The sequence below is a fragment of the Alligator mississippiensis genome, chromosome 10 (genome assembly GCF_030867095.1).
Source record: "Alligator mississippiensis isolate rAllMis1 chromosome 10, rAllMis1, whole genome shotgun sequence".
In the NCBI taxonomy this organism is placed as follows: domain Eukaryota; kingdom Metazoa; phylum Chordata; order Crocodylia; family Alligatoridae; genus Alligator; species Alligator mississippiensis.
The window spans coordinates 59104895-59124512 of NC_081833.1; the positions used below are offsets into that span (position 1 = coordinate 59104895).

A 19618-nucleotide genomic window follows, 5' to 3' on the forward strand; every position below is an offset into this window, starting at 1 on the left:
TCTTTCCCCAAACAGATGGAATACTACTGCTAAGAGGCTGGTCTTCAGAATCTATCATCATTATACAAAATTTGGACATTGTTAAACCTTGGATGCTGTGTGCCCAGCTGGATTAATTAATGCCCACCAGTCGCTGACCTTTCACTGAGAATGTGGACAATCATTCCCCCAAAGACAGATGATCCTCTCACTTGCCTTACATAGAAGATGCATGTAGATTCTTTCATTAAACGCATGCACATGCACACACACACCAGGTCTCAATGTGTGTCAAGTGTTCTTCTACATTAAACTACAGCTCACTAAAAACTCAGAAAACTGTGGACCCTTAGTATTTGTAGCACATCCAGTAACTTAAATAAAGACCAGTTTCAACCCTAACTTACATATATACAACTACTCCAATTTCATTTATTTCACAGCTAGCAAGTCAGAGCAAATAAGACCAGCATTTTATAAACACATTGGACTGCCCACATATATGATACATGTCACATTTGCAAAAATGAATCAGAATTTTTCACACACTATAAAAAAAAAGAAAAAAGGACGTTAGTTCCACTTGGCCCCACTTCTGCAAAAAGAAACCCCTTTTTGGAATTTCAGGCCACATGGAAACCTCATGCAGTCATTTTTCATTGAACTGTAGAAATAATCTAGCAGTATAACTGCTATACATGATACACTGAAAATGAAACAGTGGGTGCATCCACACATTCATTAATGTGCCGCATTTATTGTGCATTAAGTTTATTATTTGAATAACCAAGCACTAAATCAATGTGCAGTAACTGGTGCTACTGCGCAGTAGCATCAGCACATGGGTTTTTACAGACGCTAACCACACAGTAGCAAAATCCTACTGTACAGCAGTGTATTAGCATGGGTTTTGCCCAGCATGCTACTGAGCAATATTATTAGGCTACTGCATAGTTTGCTTCTCATATAGATGCACCCAGTGAGATGGATGTCTATCTGATATAAACTGCAGATGTAGTTTAAGAAGGAAGAATATGCTATCCTGTTGAAATTTGATTTGGTTTATGCCCTGTACTCTTGCAATAAGTAGATGAGATCTTTAATGACCACAGATGGTCAGAAACTCAGTGTTGTCTTACCCAGCTAAATGTTGACAGCTTCAGCAAAATGTTGTCGATTAACTCCATGTTGCTGAAATCAATATTTACTGAGAAGGAAGAGCATCACCTACCAAACAAACAAGCAGACTTTCTGCATTCTTTTCCTGTCCTATCCAAATACTGACCTGGCTTATTCCTTTTTCCTACAATCCTGACCTTGAGATCACAACCCAAAGAGATAGGGCAAATGCACTGAACCAGCAAAGAACTAAAGCACGTTTCACTAAAGTTAGCTGACCTAGTTGTGTGCTTAAAATGAGGTGCCTGCTAAAGCATGTTGCTGGAAGAGAGCCTAAGATACTAAAATGAAGGGCCCTAATGAATAAAATACATGGAGGAGGCAGCCACAATATATATATTTTTTTTTTAATTTTTTTTTTTTCATCGGGATCATTCCACTTGGTCCAATCAGCACCTTAACAAATCACAGACGTAAACTTTTCTTGTTTGTCCAGGTTGTCTGTCTGGAAATTGTCAGCTAGATTCTTTATTGCCATTTATGTGTGCAGACTAATACACAGCAGTAAAGTGGGAGTAAAACACTACCATATCAGAATGGTACTAGACACCAGCATAAAAGATCATGCAAGGTGTAGGGAAGCAGCAGCAGCAAATCAGTCCCCATATGCCTCCTTCCTTCATCAGAATCTTTTATTTGTCCACAAATGAGCTGCAAACTATTTCTCTCTGAAGTTCCTGCAGCTGATACATCACAGCCCAATCATCTTTGTCCCTGCCAATAAAGCTGGAGGCAAGAGCCAGGGATGCTACTAGCTGTAGCATTACTGTCTCAAATCATTGCTAAAGGCACTTATTGCTCCAATGATTGACAAGTACAAAGCCCTTTGGGACATGCATATCAGCAGCAGATTGTAGAGCTAAGAGTAGAAACTGAAAGCTCTTCTAGGGATTGCTCCTTTGAGCAGAAGACCAAGGGAGTAGAGAAGATAAAGATGAGGAGAGAAAGTAGAGGTGTGAATAATAACAGGTACTAAAGATTAAGTAAAAAGAGAGTGTGGCAGGAGAGGGGAGGAGCATATATAAATAAACAGATTTCTAAGTGCAATCTAGCCAGAGGTGTAACTGGCTATTTTAACACCCTGGACAGAGATGCAGCAGTTAGAGGTTAGCCAAGCAGCCGCTACCACAGTGCCTCCCCAGGGGCCTCCATTCTGGTGCACCCTTTAAATCAGCACCCAGAGCTAACGCCCTGCTCACCTTGCCCTAGTTACCCTATTGAATTGCTTTCATGACTAAATGGTAAGCCTATGATTTCTAATTGCCTAGGCTGACAGAGTATAGAGATAGCATATAGATAAGTTTATTCTATCAAATCTATTTGGAAACATGCTAAATTTCATGTAGCTAAACAAAATTCTACTGCCTATACTTCACTGCAAAATACTGACCCCACTGCTTCGGTACTAAAAGTTTGAATGTATAAAAATATAATTAGAGGATTCAATATTCACCTTATCTCACTGAGTTTCATTTTCAGCATGCAAGCAAAGAGATTTTTTCTCTCACTGGGAGCAGCCCTGCACATTCAACCTAAGCCAGGAACCTCACAACCTATGTTCTCGACATGCCTAGAGACTCTACAGACCAAAAAAATGACTGGCTATATTTGTCCAATCCTAACAATTTTAAGTAATGTCCCCAGACTACAAAGGTGGTATAGGTGCTGCTGAGAACATAACCTGACGATCATGCTGCTGCTGACCATGCTACTGAGAACATAACCTGACAACCATGAGGCTGCTTATACACATACACGATGGCCCAAAGTGGCCTGCAAGAGCTTCATAGAGGGCAGGGGTGTTTGACAAGGATAGAAGATTCCAGCTTGACTTTCATATTCCAGATTAAATTTCAGGTGCTGATTAACATACCCAGGTGTGTTTTCATAGTAAAGTCACTTTTCAAGCTAGAACCCTATTTTCAAATATCCAAGTTCCATCCAGGAAAAATCTATGCCAAAGGAAAGTAAAGAATTGCAACTATCATTAAAACTTAGAAAATCATGGCAAAAATAGTAAACACTGTGTGAATAATTCATAATAAATAATTTATTCAATGATTTATGACTTTTTCATTTCCAGTTTCTTCAAATTTATTTGCTATTCAAAATTATTCTCTTGTCAACAGCAATATGCAAAGGCTTGACAGAGCTATGAGGAGCAGCAGTGATACAGGAGGGTTCTGGAGACTCAGGAAGATAAAACTGTATTGGTTCAGAGTGGGTCTCTATTTGGAAGCTATTTACAAGTATACAGGCTAGAAACTATTTTGTTTTTAAATGAAAGCTCAGATTCTGTCGGAATGAATGGTTTAATCTTGTGCACTTGCCAGGGAACAGTTCCCACTCACCATTAGTGACCAGATTTGTCAAGTTCTGGCAGTATCTGTAGTTACATATTGACATTTTAATGGTAGCTGCTCTAACACCATCACTAGGAAATAAAGCCAAACAATGCAACTGATAAGCCAACAGAACAATTCTGTTAAAAACTAACAACAAAATCAAAAACTAAGACATGCTGTAAAAAATTACAGGTCTCTAAAAGTGCTCTGTGAAATATGAAAACAAGTACACAAAACCTAGTTTTAAATAACAAGAGAAAGAAAAATTATGAACTAAAAGACAAATTCCACTTTAAATTAAATATGCAATGAAAATGCAGACACCATACAGCCTTTATAATTCAGTGACATGCCAGCAGATGACGTATGTACACTAAAGTTTTTCCGTAGACTGCCCGTAGCTGTTGCTGGCATCTCCAGACACTGATTATTTAAAACCTCAATGAGAGGTGCTATATTATTTTGTTCGCTCTATACAATAAGGGTAGGATCTCCAGAAGTGCTCCACTTGGAGCTAACTGTCTTCTCAGAGCCAAATTTCTAAGTATTTGAAATAGGTGTTCTCCATTGGTCCTAGGCCAACACAGAACACTTATGAAAAATCCCATTCATGAAATACAAATAGAGTTCAAAGCAATTCCTGCAATATACAGTGGGTGCAAAATGGCAGAAATGTCAGCCACAATAAACTGAGACCAAGTCACAAACAGTGGCAAGGTTAGAATACACAGTTAGCATTTACTATTTCATAATGTAAAAGGGACCAGGCACAATTTTGGCCTGATATGAACTGTGCATGCAAACAGTAGGATTTTTTAGTCTGTGCTTTGCTGCCCTTCAAATGCATCCTCCATAGTAAGTTGACCATCTGGTTGGCAGTTTGTCTATGTGTCTTGCCTGCTTTCTCAAAAACTAAGTGCGGATGTGCTCGTTTTTTTCTTTCCTTTTCTTTAAAAAAAGAAAGATGATTGTATTGCAAAAAGGTGCCTGCACCATTTTAATTCATATCTTGCTGTTGTCCTCTCCCTTTCTCTTCCTGAATGATGCAATGGTTCTGATTCTGTGTACCCATTTGCCAAATACTGTACAATGCTCTCTTGCAGTAGTGGTGATCATCAATAGTTAGATTTCAAGAGGCTTCTCCAAACAAATGTTCCCATGTGTTCCCTTTCTTGATTTCTTTCTGCATAAACAACAGCTTGCATTAGAGAAAAAAAATTCTTGTGAAAATGATGTTGGATTTCTACTGATGCTTCCTACCAATACTGTACTTTTGCAAATGGGCCCATCAGGATACCTTTTGCATTGTTTGACCCGGTTTATTTTGCAGAACTGTCTTTTTCACACTCTTTCCTTCTACTTCTGTGTCTCTGTTTTCACCTTGTGAAGTGGTCAATTGGAGGAACAAAACACTCATCATGCACACCAGTATGGACTAGCAGAAGATAGGAAAGGATGGCACCTTAGAGACTAACTAGTTGACTGTATTAACTGTGTTCTGTTGTCATGCAGTTATGAAAAGAATCCATACCATGAATCCGTTCTGTGAAGAACATGCAGTCCAGTTCCACACACAGCAGCAATGATATGCCAGCATATTGTGGGAGGTTAGATATCAGTTTTACAGTCCAGCGCCTGTCACAGCAGAATCTATTTGAATACGTGAAACTAAAACCTTGTGGCTAGAGACAGACATTACACATAAACCGGTTTCAGATATCAGAAACTGGTTTAAACCTGTAACAGAGCAGAAGCTCGGTGCAAATAAACCAGTTTGAAAATGGCTGAAACCGATTTGAGATAAAACTGGTTGAATGTAATATCAGACTCTACTGATCTGGGTCAAACCAGTTTATGCAACGTCTGCGCCACACCCCTTCTTTTTTTAATTTAAATCAGAATCCCCAGTATCCCAGTTGCTTTGCAACTCTAGGTGGGGCTCTGCTCTCTGCTCCAAGCCAGCAAGGCTGGCTCTGCCCCTCTGCTCCCTGGCTGCAGCTCCGGCAGAGACTGCAAGTACAGGGCATCTGCTGGGCTTCCTCCTACTCCCCCCCCCCCGCCACCACTCCCTGCTGAAGCAAGGATTCCTCCTTCCCCTCTCCCTCACACAGACGCCTCTCAGCATTAGCTAGCAGACCACATGCTGGTTACGGTCTGTGCTGTGGAAGATGAGACAAAGGGAGACAGGACAGGCTTAGGGCTCTTTGGAGCTAATCAGCAGGGAGCTGGTAATGTCCCTCCATTCCTTCTTTGGAACAAGTTGTTGAAGAAGAGCTTGAACTAATGAGAGATCCTTTTGTTTTGCTGATGGGGTGATAAATGCTCCCTGCTGTGTAAATAAATCCCTGCTGGCTCCCTCACTGACCAGTGGGTGGCAACACCCCTCCCTAATAAGACCATCCTGCTGGGGCCTGACTCCACCCCCCTTTAGCTCAGGAATGTGGAAGGGAGGGCTGCTCTAGCACCTCCCGGCTTCTAGCCTGAGCCACTGCAGGCATGTGCCTGCATTTTTTTCAGTCCAGAGGGGATTTCTGTTCAGTTACAAACTGATTCAGCCTAGACAAGTTAGACTAACCTGCAAAAATTGAATCAATTCAGGCTCAGGCTTTTTGAATGTCTGTCCCTTGCCCATGTCATGCCCACCATAACCTACCCCTCACAAATCTCATATTTCATAACACTATCCTAACAGAGTTGCAACTAACCCATAAATGTTTCCCCTGATCTCAGGCTGGATAAGGGCAAAAAGGTGTTACAAGGAGAGCCGAGATGAATTGATGAAACCCCTATGCTTCACTGTTTAAAAAGGAAAAACATCTGGGAAACCTGACCTGCACAAGTTACATCTGTGCTCACAAAAACATTTTTGGAAGGAAATAAACACTTCCGCAATGGCAGTGGCTACAGAACAATGGTGGACTTTGCACAAAGCAATCACTGACAAGTAGGGAACAGCGCTATAGGAAAAATCTAAGGTCTGCTGTAATTTCCAGGTGGCTGCAATGTCTGAGGTTTCCAAACTACATCAGCAGAGCAGTAGGATAGACTGCCTCAGTACAGCTGGAAGCAGTGTAATGACATGGCATGAGATTAACAAAAGTCAACCATCAAGTCGCATCTTTGGAATGTCAAAAGCCCCAAGTTGCTACCTGATGCTGGAAGTACTCACAGTGCATAGGTACCTAAATGTCTAAGAATAATATGCCCAGAAGTGCCTCATTTGGTATACCAATATCTAAGGCCTAATTCTATCAAGATTCATGACGTAGGAATTCCTCTGCTCGCTACTAGCAGAGCTTACTCAGACTGGGTGCCTGCAAAATACAAGGGGGGTGAGGTACAGCAGTGATGTCCTTTTCTCCCAGAGGTGAAGACAGGGGCAACCACCCAACACGTAGAATAACTGGGAGTAATTCCCTTCTCTTTCCAACCCACATCTCTCATATACCAGGAGAATAGCATAACACCAAGAATGGGAGAGAATGTGGGGATGGAATACCTAAATCCTTCCTGTTAAAAGTTGTTCCAATTTGTGAGGCATAATTAAATATTCATTAGTGAAAGAGAGAAAATGAGCATGGCTTCATACATTAATAGTAAAAACTCGCCCTAGAGAGGACACCTGGATTCTTTTCCCTTCCACTGACTTGAACACTATCTGAAAACTCAGAATAGCCTGACCTGGTGGTTTAGAGGTAGAAGACGTGGGTTCCAATCCCTTCAGCAGAGAAGGGAATTGAACGTGACTATCTCACACCCTGGGTGAGTGCTATAACCACTAAACAATTGGATAATAACTACAAGCACCATCATCAGACGAGGAAGGGCCATATCTGGAATCTTACTCCAAGAGAGGGTTCGAGCCATCCTATGAAGAGGGAGGCCAAGAGTAAGGCTTACAAGTGCCAGAAAGGCACAAAGTTTAAAGCTGCACCTCCCTCTTCGGTATTTTCTATTGGCTATTTTAGGCAGTTCCCCACTCACCAGACTAGCTTTTGAGGACTTATTTGTTACTGTCTAGTTCTTCCCCACTGGCTACAGATTCTACTAGGTAGTTTGGCTCTGAAACACTCAGGACTGTAACACGTAATTCATCTTTGCGATTTTAGCCCTTGCTACGAGTGCTATCTCATGATGGTATCAACATCTGTACAATGCAAATGTGGACATGAGTCACTATACTGATACCAACATTGCTTGTGGTGCATAGATATGAATCAGCAGTCCTATTTTTTTTAACTTTATGTCTACTCTTCAATTAATACTGGTGCACCCTGTGCTTGATAACCAAAGCTCTCAACAAGAATGTCAGAAACAGATGAGTCCTCATTTCAGGCCTAGACTACACAAACAAATGCTGAAAACAAGGTCATGGGTATATCCTGTAAGAAAAACATTCAGAACTAACAGATATTACGGAGCACTTACGAAGCACCACTGAAAACAAAAACTCGGCATTATAGAATTAGCAGCAAAAACAATGGACACAGTGGCCTGAATTTACAGTGTCCAGAAAAATGAGGTTTGACACTACTGTAATGTGCTGTGTTGTAAACAACAGCAAGTGAATCAGAGGCTATTCCCCTTGTTTTATGCACTAAATGCAAGGGGGCAAATGTTACTCAGTTATACACATACAGTTCAGCTAACTGCAACCAAGTCACCTGACTGTTGAACTACATTTTGCACACTTATCTCATCTCTACAAGAACCCATGTAATACAGAAAGATGTCATTGTTTCCAGGAGCATGTATATATTATTGTTGCAGGTATTGAAAGGCTACTGTAAATGAAGCAATTTTAAAGTGTTTGGAGTACAGCACAGTTTTCAGCACCATAAAGTCAAGAATTAACACCAGGTACCATGCCCCTTGTATCTGAAATACGGCAGTTCTTTTGTATTCCAAGCATTGAAACACACTGCAGCATCTGATATGCCAGAGCATGGTAACTGTTAGTAAATGATTACTTTTCAATAGGAAACCCTGTACATGTTAAAATATGATACTCTTCCTTAATCCTATGCAACTAGAGAGATCTTATGCAGATTGCGAAGATACTAGTACCTCTGGAAAACAGATGTGCTAAGCAATCTACTAAAAGCAAGTATATATAAACAAATAAATTCCAACATATGAAGGGCCCATCCCATGATAATGTCTGGGATTCTGTGTAGAACAAATAATAATTAAACTGGGCTCAAAACTCAGAGAAATAAACCATAACTATAAAACTAGGGGAAAGGAAAAACTACTCCAAAGAGACATTCACTTGTCTTCAGATGCTGGACCATGTTAGTGGTCAATCATGATGTCATCCCTGGAAGTAATACCTTTCAGTTAAAATATAGAGCTAGGCTAAAATATGTGAGCAAAAAGGGGAAATTCTAACAGAACTAATTTACTGCAATAAAAGCCAAGGTACAGGGCAAGTACAGCTGAAAAAATACAAAGTGTATGAATACTGAATGAAATGGGAGTGGATATGCTATAGTACTTTGCCTACAATATTTCAGCTGAGCTACAGATCATATTCTATTTTTTGTTAATAACATGTAAGCAATAAGAAAACAAGACGGGGAATGCAGCCCAAATGCTTTGTGAAGGGGACAACTAGTGGAATATAAGTCCATCAAACACAGTGTACTTGTATTCTATCACTGTCCTCTATTCCATATTTTATTTATAACACATCAGGGTTTTAGTCCTTTTTAAAATTTTGATGACTTAGATGAATAATGATAAGTAGGCTGTCTAAATATGGAGCTACGACTAAGAAATGCCTCTGAGGTCTGCAGAGAGAGGACAACACAGAGAAATACATTTTATTTTTAAAAGGCTCAAAGACCAGGACACACAGTCTAACACCATTTTAATTGTGTATCACCTCCTGTTTTGCTCTCTTTCTCTTTATAATTAAGCTATTTTATCTGAATCACCCAGTGTGAGCTTGTCATCTCTATCTGCCTCTGCTTTTATCCCTCCAAGTTAAGCCCAGTATCAGCTGCAAGCGCAACACATGGAATTTTTCATGTTTGCTCACTGTGGACAACTTTCACCACTCCCTGCACTGTGACTTCTTGTCTATACATATTTCCAAGGTCTCCACTGAAGCAACCCACCGCCTGAATCCAATCACTTTTGTAGGATGTTCAGATTTGTTAGACCCAAGGAACAAGATTCCCCAGTTAGATTTTAAGCCCAGAATATACGGCTCTTGCTGTTCCATTTTGAGTTGTAATTTTGATACATTTAATAACAGTGGGAAAGTTCTAATGAATATGAGTAGTAGAAAAATGCAATCAGATCCTCCACTATACTAGTGATCTCAAAAAAATGTAAATACAACTGAATAAATAGGGGGGGAGGGTGATACAAAGAGTTGCAAACTGGCAATGTATGGCTAATAAATAATCAGTAAGATCTGGACTAATTCACTTTAGATGCTAAGAATGATCAGTCCCTACTTGGAACTCTGGTATCAAATTTGGAAAACAGGTTAATACATGTAGTTAAAAATAATATTTTCAAAGTCTTTCTTGCTCATTTAGAATTTTGAAAAATTTGGGCTAAATCACGTAACAATCATTGAATTAACATGGAAGCACTGTATAAAAACATATTATCCTCGTCATCACTGTTGTCTCCTCCTTAACAGATACTTCAAATTGGTATGTTGAAAATTAAGTCAAAATCCTACCATTTTGTATAACACCTTCACATCTTCATGATTAATATCATGTCTTTTTTCAAATATCAATATCTATCCAAATATTTATTTCAAATTTTGATCACTGGGTCTGCCTAACAAAATAGATGATGCACTTCAGAAAAGCAGGGGTTCTCATGTCCTATAAGAATGGGACAGAAGAATGGGACTGGATGAAATGGGACTGGGAGACAGGTTCTTTTGCAGGGAGAAGGGGACAGGGAGAAGGAAGGGAAAAGAGGAAGCTGGGCAGGCAGGGATAAAGGGACTGGAATGAGGAGCCAGCCAGAAAGGAGACAGACCACAACAATTTGGGAGGGACAGAGAGGAATTGGTCAAGCTTGAGGAAGAGGAGCAGAACAGTCTTTATACCCAATGATGCTCTTCAGAGCCAAGATTCCTGAATCTCAGCATTGTTCAGATGTCAGCACTTACCTATGAAATCTACTGGCAAAATCCTGTGCATTATTCCCCTGCTCCACAGAGAATGCAATTGTCTCCTGCAACTTGCAACTCCCCTTAGATCAAGTGAGAGAAGGTTGCATGGTGGATCTAACCCTACTAATAAACCACCCACAAGACAGTGGATTTTCTGGGTTTTGGTGTGGTTTTCCAAAATTACACACAAAAAAAAAAACTTTATTAAAAGGAACAGAATTTAAGTTGCAAAATCAAGTGTGCAATTGTTAGGAAAAGTGAGAATTAAGTTTAGCTATGCAACTTTAGCTTACCCATTTAAGTTACATGTATGCCTTATTTTACCATCTTTACTGACATGATCACATACATTCCCACCCCACTCCCAGATCCCCTTCCCCATTCAGGGCACAGGGTGGACCAGGTCTGTTTTGTGAAAAAGACTGCTGGCTATAAGAACCCTACCTGATCTGTAGCAGAAGTTGTAAAGTGAGAAGTGAATGAGGGAGGCAAGTGCATTAAGGCAAAAGGATGATTTCATTGTTGAAAGCTGTCCTGGCCTCCTAGATTCTTTTGCTGCCTTGGCTGTAGAAGTCCGACTTAATGCTAGGCAAGTGACTTAAAATTTTTCACAGATCACTCACAGGTGCCTCCTAATAATAATAATAATAATAAATACAGTGAAGTAAAGGCCTACAATCAGGCTTTGAATAATAACGAGAAAGCAAAATATTTAATATTTTGTATATGTGGCCTGAACATTGCCCATCTTGTGCACTGAATGAGGCATGGTCTTACAGGAAAAAAATGTAAGTAGCCAAAAATGCTATAATATAAAGGAGATAAATCAAAGTTGCAACCTTCATTTTGGTATTTTCTAACTTTTGAGTTTGCAACTTAGTAACTTTAATAATGTTCTTTTAATGTAGCTTTCTGTGCTTAATAATACAAATATGCCTACTTAATTGGTTTGCTTGCCAGAGAACAATTGATGGATTAATGGCGCACACAGTTGTGGAAAGCCCATGGCACACCATCTATGCTGACTGCTACTCTATTTACAATAGTTAACAGGTGTGAATTGCTGTTTATTAGCATTAATTTCCCATTGTGCAACCATTTGTTCAGGCTCTTTTCATTTACTACTGTTATACTAAGCAATCAAACCTTTTTTCAGTGGGCTTGATCAGAAGTCCATTGAAGACAATGGGAGCTTTTTCACTGATTTCAATGGACTTTGCAATCAGTAATGGCTATATTTCGTTATATTTTAGACCACAATTCAGCAAGATAATTTGGCACATGCATAACTCTTAGCATGCAAGTAGTCTTTTGGAAACTAATGGTATTATTATTCTTGAAGCAAAGCATCTGCTTAAATATATTGCTGAATCAGAGTCTACCTTCACTGACAACAAAGGTAGGAGACAGCAATGGCAATAGCCAAAGACAGAAGTTGCATATATCACTGGATACTAGTGCTGGTTAGATAGAGGAACAAGAAGGAAGGAGGTGGGAGGATGTTAATGTGTTAATTTGCTAGGTTAAGATCACAACTTCTAGATCCATGCCATTCCAAGAGCAAGAGGTTCTACTTTCAGTCTGTAGAAAGTTCTTATTATTCTCCCCACCCCCACCCCCATGTCCATCAGTGCTCCAGAGGACAATAATGCTTGTTCACAAGGTTTCTAGCAAACAATATGTCAAGGCTCACTCATAAGGAAGAGGTTACACAGCTCAATACTAGAAGCATCTTGCAAATGACCTCTGATATACCAACTGTATCATGTGTGTTGTACAGAAGTACAGGATAGCATTTAACTCAAGCTCATTACCACCAAGCTCTTTGCCAATGGTAAATGCACTCTAGTTTACATAGCAGGACATAATGTACACTACAAAAGTAAATTCTCTTCTTTCAGTGATTCTGGTCTAGTGTTCAATATAGAATCAATCCTGCAAAGCCTAACTTGCATGAATAATCCCATGGTGTTTTCAGTTGTGTTCTCATTTATAGACTATTCACTGCATAAGGGCCTCCAAATTTGTATTGCTATTCTTATATTCAGAAAAGCACACAACCTTCTGGTTGCCTCTTAATATCAAAGCTCACAAGCTCTTATACAGAGATTCTGTTACCATAAAATGCTAAATTTTTTTCTGGAGTGGTTTGACCTATCTCTGTGTAACCTCTGCTTCTTGAAATTTGCAAAAGTTAGCTAATTTTTGATTTACCACCTTTCTGGTGTTATCAACTGATTTTTGTTATTTGGCATACTTCCAAATTCATCTGGATAGTAGCACAGACCAAGTGATCTTGGCATCTGGAAGCATGTCTCAAAAAAGCTAAATCCTTTTTTTACTGAGATTATCAGTTCAAGCTTCCAATACTCCAAATCATTTCCTCCTGCACAAAGACACCCAGATGACCTGATGTGTTTTGTTCATTGTGTTATGTTTGACCTCATTGTTTTACAACCAGCATTTTCTATCTACAGCAGTGATTGGAAATGGCTTTGATGGCATGATATCTGAGAATTAGCAAGTTACAGGATAGGACAAATGAGACAATCTGATCCTCACTAATGCCTCTTGGACAGCCAAATTAGAAACAAAATATCCCAATTACCTCTGAGCAATACTAAAATACCAGATTATTCACAAAACCTTCCTGTCCAATTAAAAAATGAAGTTCATCTGCCATCTCTTGATAGGATTCTACTGTTAGCATATATGTGGCCACACAGTGACTACAGTTCATAATATCAAATGAAGCATGGTGTTGCCTCTGTGAATCAGTTAGTCCCTAAGGTGTCACCCCACCTTACCTGACTTCAGGCCAACACAGCTAACCACTTCTCTGACTACAACATTGATTTTGAAGACAAATGTGTTCTTATTAGGATATACATATTGTTGCTATCTTAAAATTATTTTATTAAAGTAATCACCCTTTGACATACTGGGCATGTCTACGTGTGCATATTAATGCAATTCAATAAACCCCAATGCATATCATGCCAGAGTTTATAGCTCCAAACCACATGCACCCAAAACTGCAGCACATTGAGCTGGGTCAGAACAGCAGCCCTGGCTGGAAGGAGGTCGGGGGGGTTAGTCAGCCAGCCCGGGGCTGTTCCCATCTGGCTCAGTGTGCTGCAGAGACGCTGGCTGGGGCCCAAGGTGTTCCAGGGTGGATCTAGCTCACAGCCAGCCCCCGCACTGAAGCACCCTTGTGCCCCAGCCAGCAGCATCAGCATCCACACATGTGGAGTAAAAAGTACTGTATTTATAAGAACTACCCTGCTGCAGAGGTTATTAGTTTACTCCAGCCTAATAGCCCTGCATGTGTAGATGCTGAGATGTTTACTGCAGAGCTAATTAGTCTGCTCTGCAGTAAACTTCTCGTGTAGATGCACCCATTGATAGAACAATGCCCTCCTCATCAAACCCTAGAGAATCTGCAAGCATTTCATTTTATATAGAATCATAAGAAAGCAGAGCTGGAAGGGCAAGGTCATCTAGTCCAGCCCTTGCTCAAGCAGGAGCATCCCTGACTAAATCATCTGTCCAACCTGCTCTTGAAAACTTCCAAGAATGGAAATACCACAACTTCTCTAGGTTGCCTGTTCCAATGTTTGACCACTCTCATAGAAAGTTCCACCTAATTTCCAACCTAAATTTCCTCTGCTACAGCTTGAGGCCATTGCTCCTAATCGTGTCCCCTATGGCCACAGAGAAAAGCCTATATCCATTCTTTCTGTAATTGCCTTTGAGGTATTTGAAAACTGTCATTAAATCTCTCCTCAGTCTTCTCTTCTCCAGACTAAATAATTCTGATTCTTTCATCATTTCTTCATAAGTCTTGTTTCCCAATCTTCTAATCATTTTTGTCTGCTTCTTTCCAAACTGTCCACATACTTCTTAAAATGTGGGGCTCAAAACTGGACACAGGACTGCAGGTAAGACCTCACAAGTGCTGAATAGTAAAAGAACTGCTTCTCTTGATTTACAGGTTGCACTCCGATTAATACAACTCAGTATGCTGTTGGGTTTATTTGAAACAAAGTATGTTGCTCATATACACTAGGGCTGTGCAAAGCTTTGGTTGCCAATTCAATTCGGCGGAGATTTGGCCCAATTCGGCAGCCAAATCTCTGAATCCAAATCAAAACAGGAGATCCTTTTATCTCTCTGAATCACACTGGAACCCTCTGAATTGATTCAGAGAGATTCAACGATTTGGACATAGACACAGCTTTATATGTTTTTATACGTACCTCAAAGTACCAGGCAGCTTGTGAACACTGAGATGCTGGGGCAGATGGAGCTTCACATAGGAGCGTGGAGGGTGGGGGATCCTCAGTGTACTTGGTGGTGGACCTGGAAGTGGACCAGAAGCATTTCTGGTCCACTTCCGGGTCCACCGTGGAGCACTCGGGGGACCCCCACCCACCCACCAGCTCAGCGACTGGTGTCTCCTGGGTCTAGGGGGCACCTGGGGTCCCCCTGTGGCCGATCACCAAGCCGGGGGTGGGGGGGGCACTCAGGGGGCTGTCCCCCATATGCTCATCAGCAGATCCAGAAATGGACCAGAAGTATTTCCAGACCACTTCCAAGTCCACTACCAAGCACGCAAGGGTGGGGGGGGCACGCTCCTGTGGGACACTCCATCCGCCACACCATCGCAGCATGCATGAACCACATGGTACCTTGAGGTATGTAGAAAAAACATTTAAAGATGTGCCTATGGCTGAATCTCTGATTCTCCAAATCAGAATTGAATCTTCAGATTTGGACTCAGCCAAATTGAACCAGGACAGTGATCTGAATCAACTAATTGAATCACTGTCCCCTGAATTGTGCCAAATCCAAATCAAATACAGCCCATTTTGCACACCACCAATACGCACCTTATGGTTTACTGTAATCTCCAGGTCCTTCACTGCAGTAGTGCAACCTAGCCAGTCATTCCCCACTCTGCAGTTGTTCAGGAATTAGTCTAAGTGCAGAACTTTGCACTTATCCGTACTGAATCTCATCTGATTGATCATAGATCATTTTTCCACTCTATCCAGGTCATTCTGGATCTTAGCCCTGCCCCTCTAACTCCTCCCAACTTTGTGTCATCCACAAATATGCATCAATTCTCTTATTCAGGCATTCTCTTACCACCTATCTTATGATTCTTCAAAGGTATCATACGCATTCCTTAGAGCAACATGCATCTTCACTTCTATAATGTTCTCCATTAAGCTTTAATCAGGGACCAAGAGAAATCACGCATTTCTTGTCCCAAAATAGGAACTGCTGCTGGTAGACGGGGACTCTGTCATTCAAAAGAGATCATCAATCTTGGTGTATTAACTGACCTGCTGAGAGAAAATGAGCATCTTTCTTGAGATTTCCCAATTCTGATGTGATCACCAACATCGATTTTTAGGTCACCAAACAAGCTTACCACAAAACACAGTTTCCACTAGTCACGTGTGCTCCAAGTGGTCAGAAGTTTCATGAAGGTTGTTCACACTAATAACTCTATTATGCCAGTCGTCCTGCTCTTTAACCTGTTTTTCTTCTTGCAAGTGAAAAGTCTGCTATTCTTCTATGCCTTAAGCACACTTGGAACTACAGCTCTCTTGCATAATGAACGTGCCTTCCGTTGCCAAGGTTCTAAAAACATTTGGGCACAGGTGTTGGTTCCTTGTCAGCCTCCGGGGCCAATAAATGGAATCTCTGCAATGTAAAATGAGACAATACATCCACAATGTCATTATGTTTTCCCAGAACATGCTTAGCTCTAAACTAAATGTGTTTTAAGCCTTATAACACCCTGTATTCATAAGGCTCATTACTGTTTTTAATTTTGCTTGCTGCTTATTTACTGTCTCCTCTCCTGCTTTACTGCCATAGTGAAACTGTTGTTAATTGATACCCCCAAATGGAAAGAGACAAAAAAGAGAGCAATTCCAGAAATGTTTGGTCTCTAACTAATCCCACCATGAGGTTTGCTGCTGCCAAGATGGCACCACATTAAAAGGTTAAAAGAACTTCTTCCAAATTTCTGTATCCTCTTTAATCTCTCTTGTCAATCTTGCAAAGTGGCTTTTTGGCAGTGGAAGTGGCCATCTCTATCCTGTGACAAAATACTTTTGACAGAAGATAAGAACTTACAAGCAAAATTATGATGTCTCTCTAATGACTGCAGCTGCCTTAGCGTTATTTTCATAGAAACAAAGCCCTTTTGATGGATGATAAGTAGTGGAACTTTTCCCTTATATCAGAATCCCATATTCCCCCAAACAACAAGATTTTCAACAGACACACAGACTTTAAATTTACAGAGGAGACTCTCCCTGTGACTTTCTTCTAATTTCTGAATAATACTTCCCTAAAGACTCAGTGTCCCAATGCCTGTGTGCAGCTCGGTGGATTGACTCAGTTTTGTTATTGTTAATGAATCATCTTCTACTAATATTGAAGAATCGTTGCTGTTCCTTGAAAATCCTGCTGAATGTCCCTCAAGCTGCTTGCCTATTGCAATGCAACCTGTATCTGTCTTCATTGATAGTGCTGCTAGCCTACATCTGTCAGGCTACACAGATGCTCAGTTGCCTATGTCTCAGAGCACTTAAAGAAACCTGGTCTGTTCTCACACAGGGTCTAATCTCCTGAAACTATAAAGCCTCCTAATGATCTAGGTGAAATGTGACCTAGGCATAAGCTTTTCTTTATCTTGTATGGTAAATAAATGTTTCTAATACCAGTATTCATTTTAGTTTACTATGAATACAAAAAATAGAATAAAGCAGCAGAGATTGTCAAGCTGTATTGCATGACAGCAGACATCAAATTAGAAAGGAAACTTTGTGGACAAAGAAGAAAAAGTACAAACAGAATAAACTAGCATACAAACATTTCACATTCTAATAAAAACAAGACATTTTAAAACTGACCGTTTTAGGCTGGAAGACAAAGAACAAAAGACCAATTTTCATGGTGTATATGAAAATATATATACACACATATATTGACTGTATAAAAATACCATATTGTTTGCAGCATGCTGTTGGTTATTCTTATTTTTACATGTATAGCAGTTTGCTTATATAGCTATTCTCGGTATAGTTTGTGTTTTATTAATAAATAATACCACTGCATTTCTGTAGCATAGCATTAATATCTATATGTACTCCATTCTAAGGCTGACAAAGGTTTAAAATTTAATTGTGCGTACAGTATCTCTTGTAAAGCAAAATAATCATTTTATCCCATTTTATAGGAAAATGAGGAAGTTGAGGCACAAGGAGGTTATTTGACTTACCAAGATCATAGCAAACAGCTACGAACAAAATCCAGACCACATTCCTAGTCCTGTCAAGTACCCCCACTTTAACACAATCATTATAAATGAATAGTAAATATTACAGTTGAACATGACTTGAACACGAAGACAGGTATACTGAAAAAGAGAGTTTAAAGAAACCTCTTCAAATTTTCTTCTTTGAAACCTACAAGTCTGGAATAGGTGGAAATGTAGGGCTTTCTGATCTGAGAGAAATTTCAATTATTTTCCATTTGTTTTTTGTCTCATTTTGGCACACAACCATACAATGCTCTTTGACATGAAAGAAAATAAAAAGGTTTCAAGCATATGCACACTGCTTCATACTCAAATTAAAGGGTGCCCATACATGTGCAGGGAGGCTGCTCCAGTGTGCTGTAAGTACAATGTGTTGGAGAAGACTCAATTAATCGAGTCTGTTGGAGTGTGCTCATTTAATGAGCTTTAGTTAAAGCATCCCTGATGCCATTTTGAAGCATGGGGACGCTGATACACGAGATGTGGGAGGTGCTTTAATCAGAGAGGCTCTCGGAGCTGCTCTAATTAAAGCACCCCCCCTTGGAGCACAGGTAAAAATGCCCAAAAGCACCAGAGTTTCCAGAGTGGCATGCTTTTATTCAACTACTGTGCTGAAGAATATATCCCCAAAGCCAATGAAACAGGCTAAAGAAAGATCACCACAATGAAGAGTTATTCCGCAGTAGTGAAAAGCTAAAATAGGGCTATCATGTCACTCCCACTCCCCACTGCTGGCATAGCAGGAAAAGTAAGAGTGACCAGGCTATCCCCATGCTACACCAATCTTCTGTGGCAGCTTCAACACTTGACAGTTTTGGTAGCTGAATTCAATTCACTGTTACCAATCGTAGAAGTGTGAAGATTATTATACCTATACCCCTCCCAAAATAAGATTGGTACAGGTAACCTAAGGAATTTTTTTTAATGGATCCTTCCTTCCTTGTATATGTGGTAATAACAGTTTTCCTAGTTCTCACAAATAAGACAAGTTTGATCCCTCTCACAGGAGCTCTTACTAGAGAAACCACACCAGATGATGCCTCACTGTATGAAGCACTGTACACTGGGCTTCTCTTCATGGCAGAGTTGACTCAAATGTCATTCCTAACTCATATCTCACCCCCACGGTGATGCTTTTAACTTGAGCAGGCCTCCTCATCAGGGGGTACAGGTTACGACTTCAGTTAGCACAACTAATCATCTGATAGACATTAACTCAGATGTGTGGAAGTCAAGTTAATTCTGTAGTTAAAACATAGTGATTGTCAGAGCATATAGTCAGACTGTGATATGAAAGCTGGAACTGGGACTCAGTGAACATATCTCCACTCTTAGAAGGGAACACATTTCAATTCATGTGGAACCAAGTAGGATTCAAACTGATGGTTTGCAAGTGAAAGGCTCTATAGCATATTAAGAGTGACCCCGGCCATGTACCTTCCCCCCATAAGCATTCATGATTTTTTTAAATCTTACACTGACTGGACCTTTCTTGCAAAATCTTTCATATGTTGCTATCCATTTAAAACACTCTCTCCTGACACCTCACCCTTCAGAGCAACTATGGGACTGGGGAGGGGAAATGCTATTATGCTCTATTCTATACAGGGAATCATCCCACATTGT

The 19618-nt window shown here is 40.2% G+C and overlaps 1 long non-coding RNA gene across 1 annotated transcript in view; it reads right to left on the minus strand.

The window, feature by feature from the left end:
• Nucleotides 1–19618, minus strand: part of LOC109284480 (uncharacterized) — a 282527-nt gene that overhangs the window by 77535 nt on the left and 185374 nt on the right. The window contains exon 8 of the long non-coding RNA XR_009455286.1: nucleotides 16091–16365. This is a non-coding gene — a long non-coding RNA (uncharacterized LOC109284480). The remainder of the gene's footprint in view (nucleotides 1–16090; nucleotides 16366–19618) is intronic.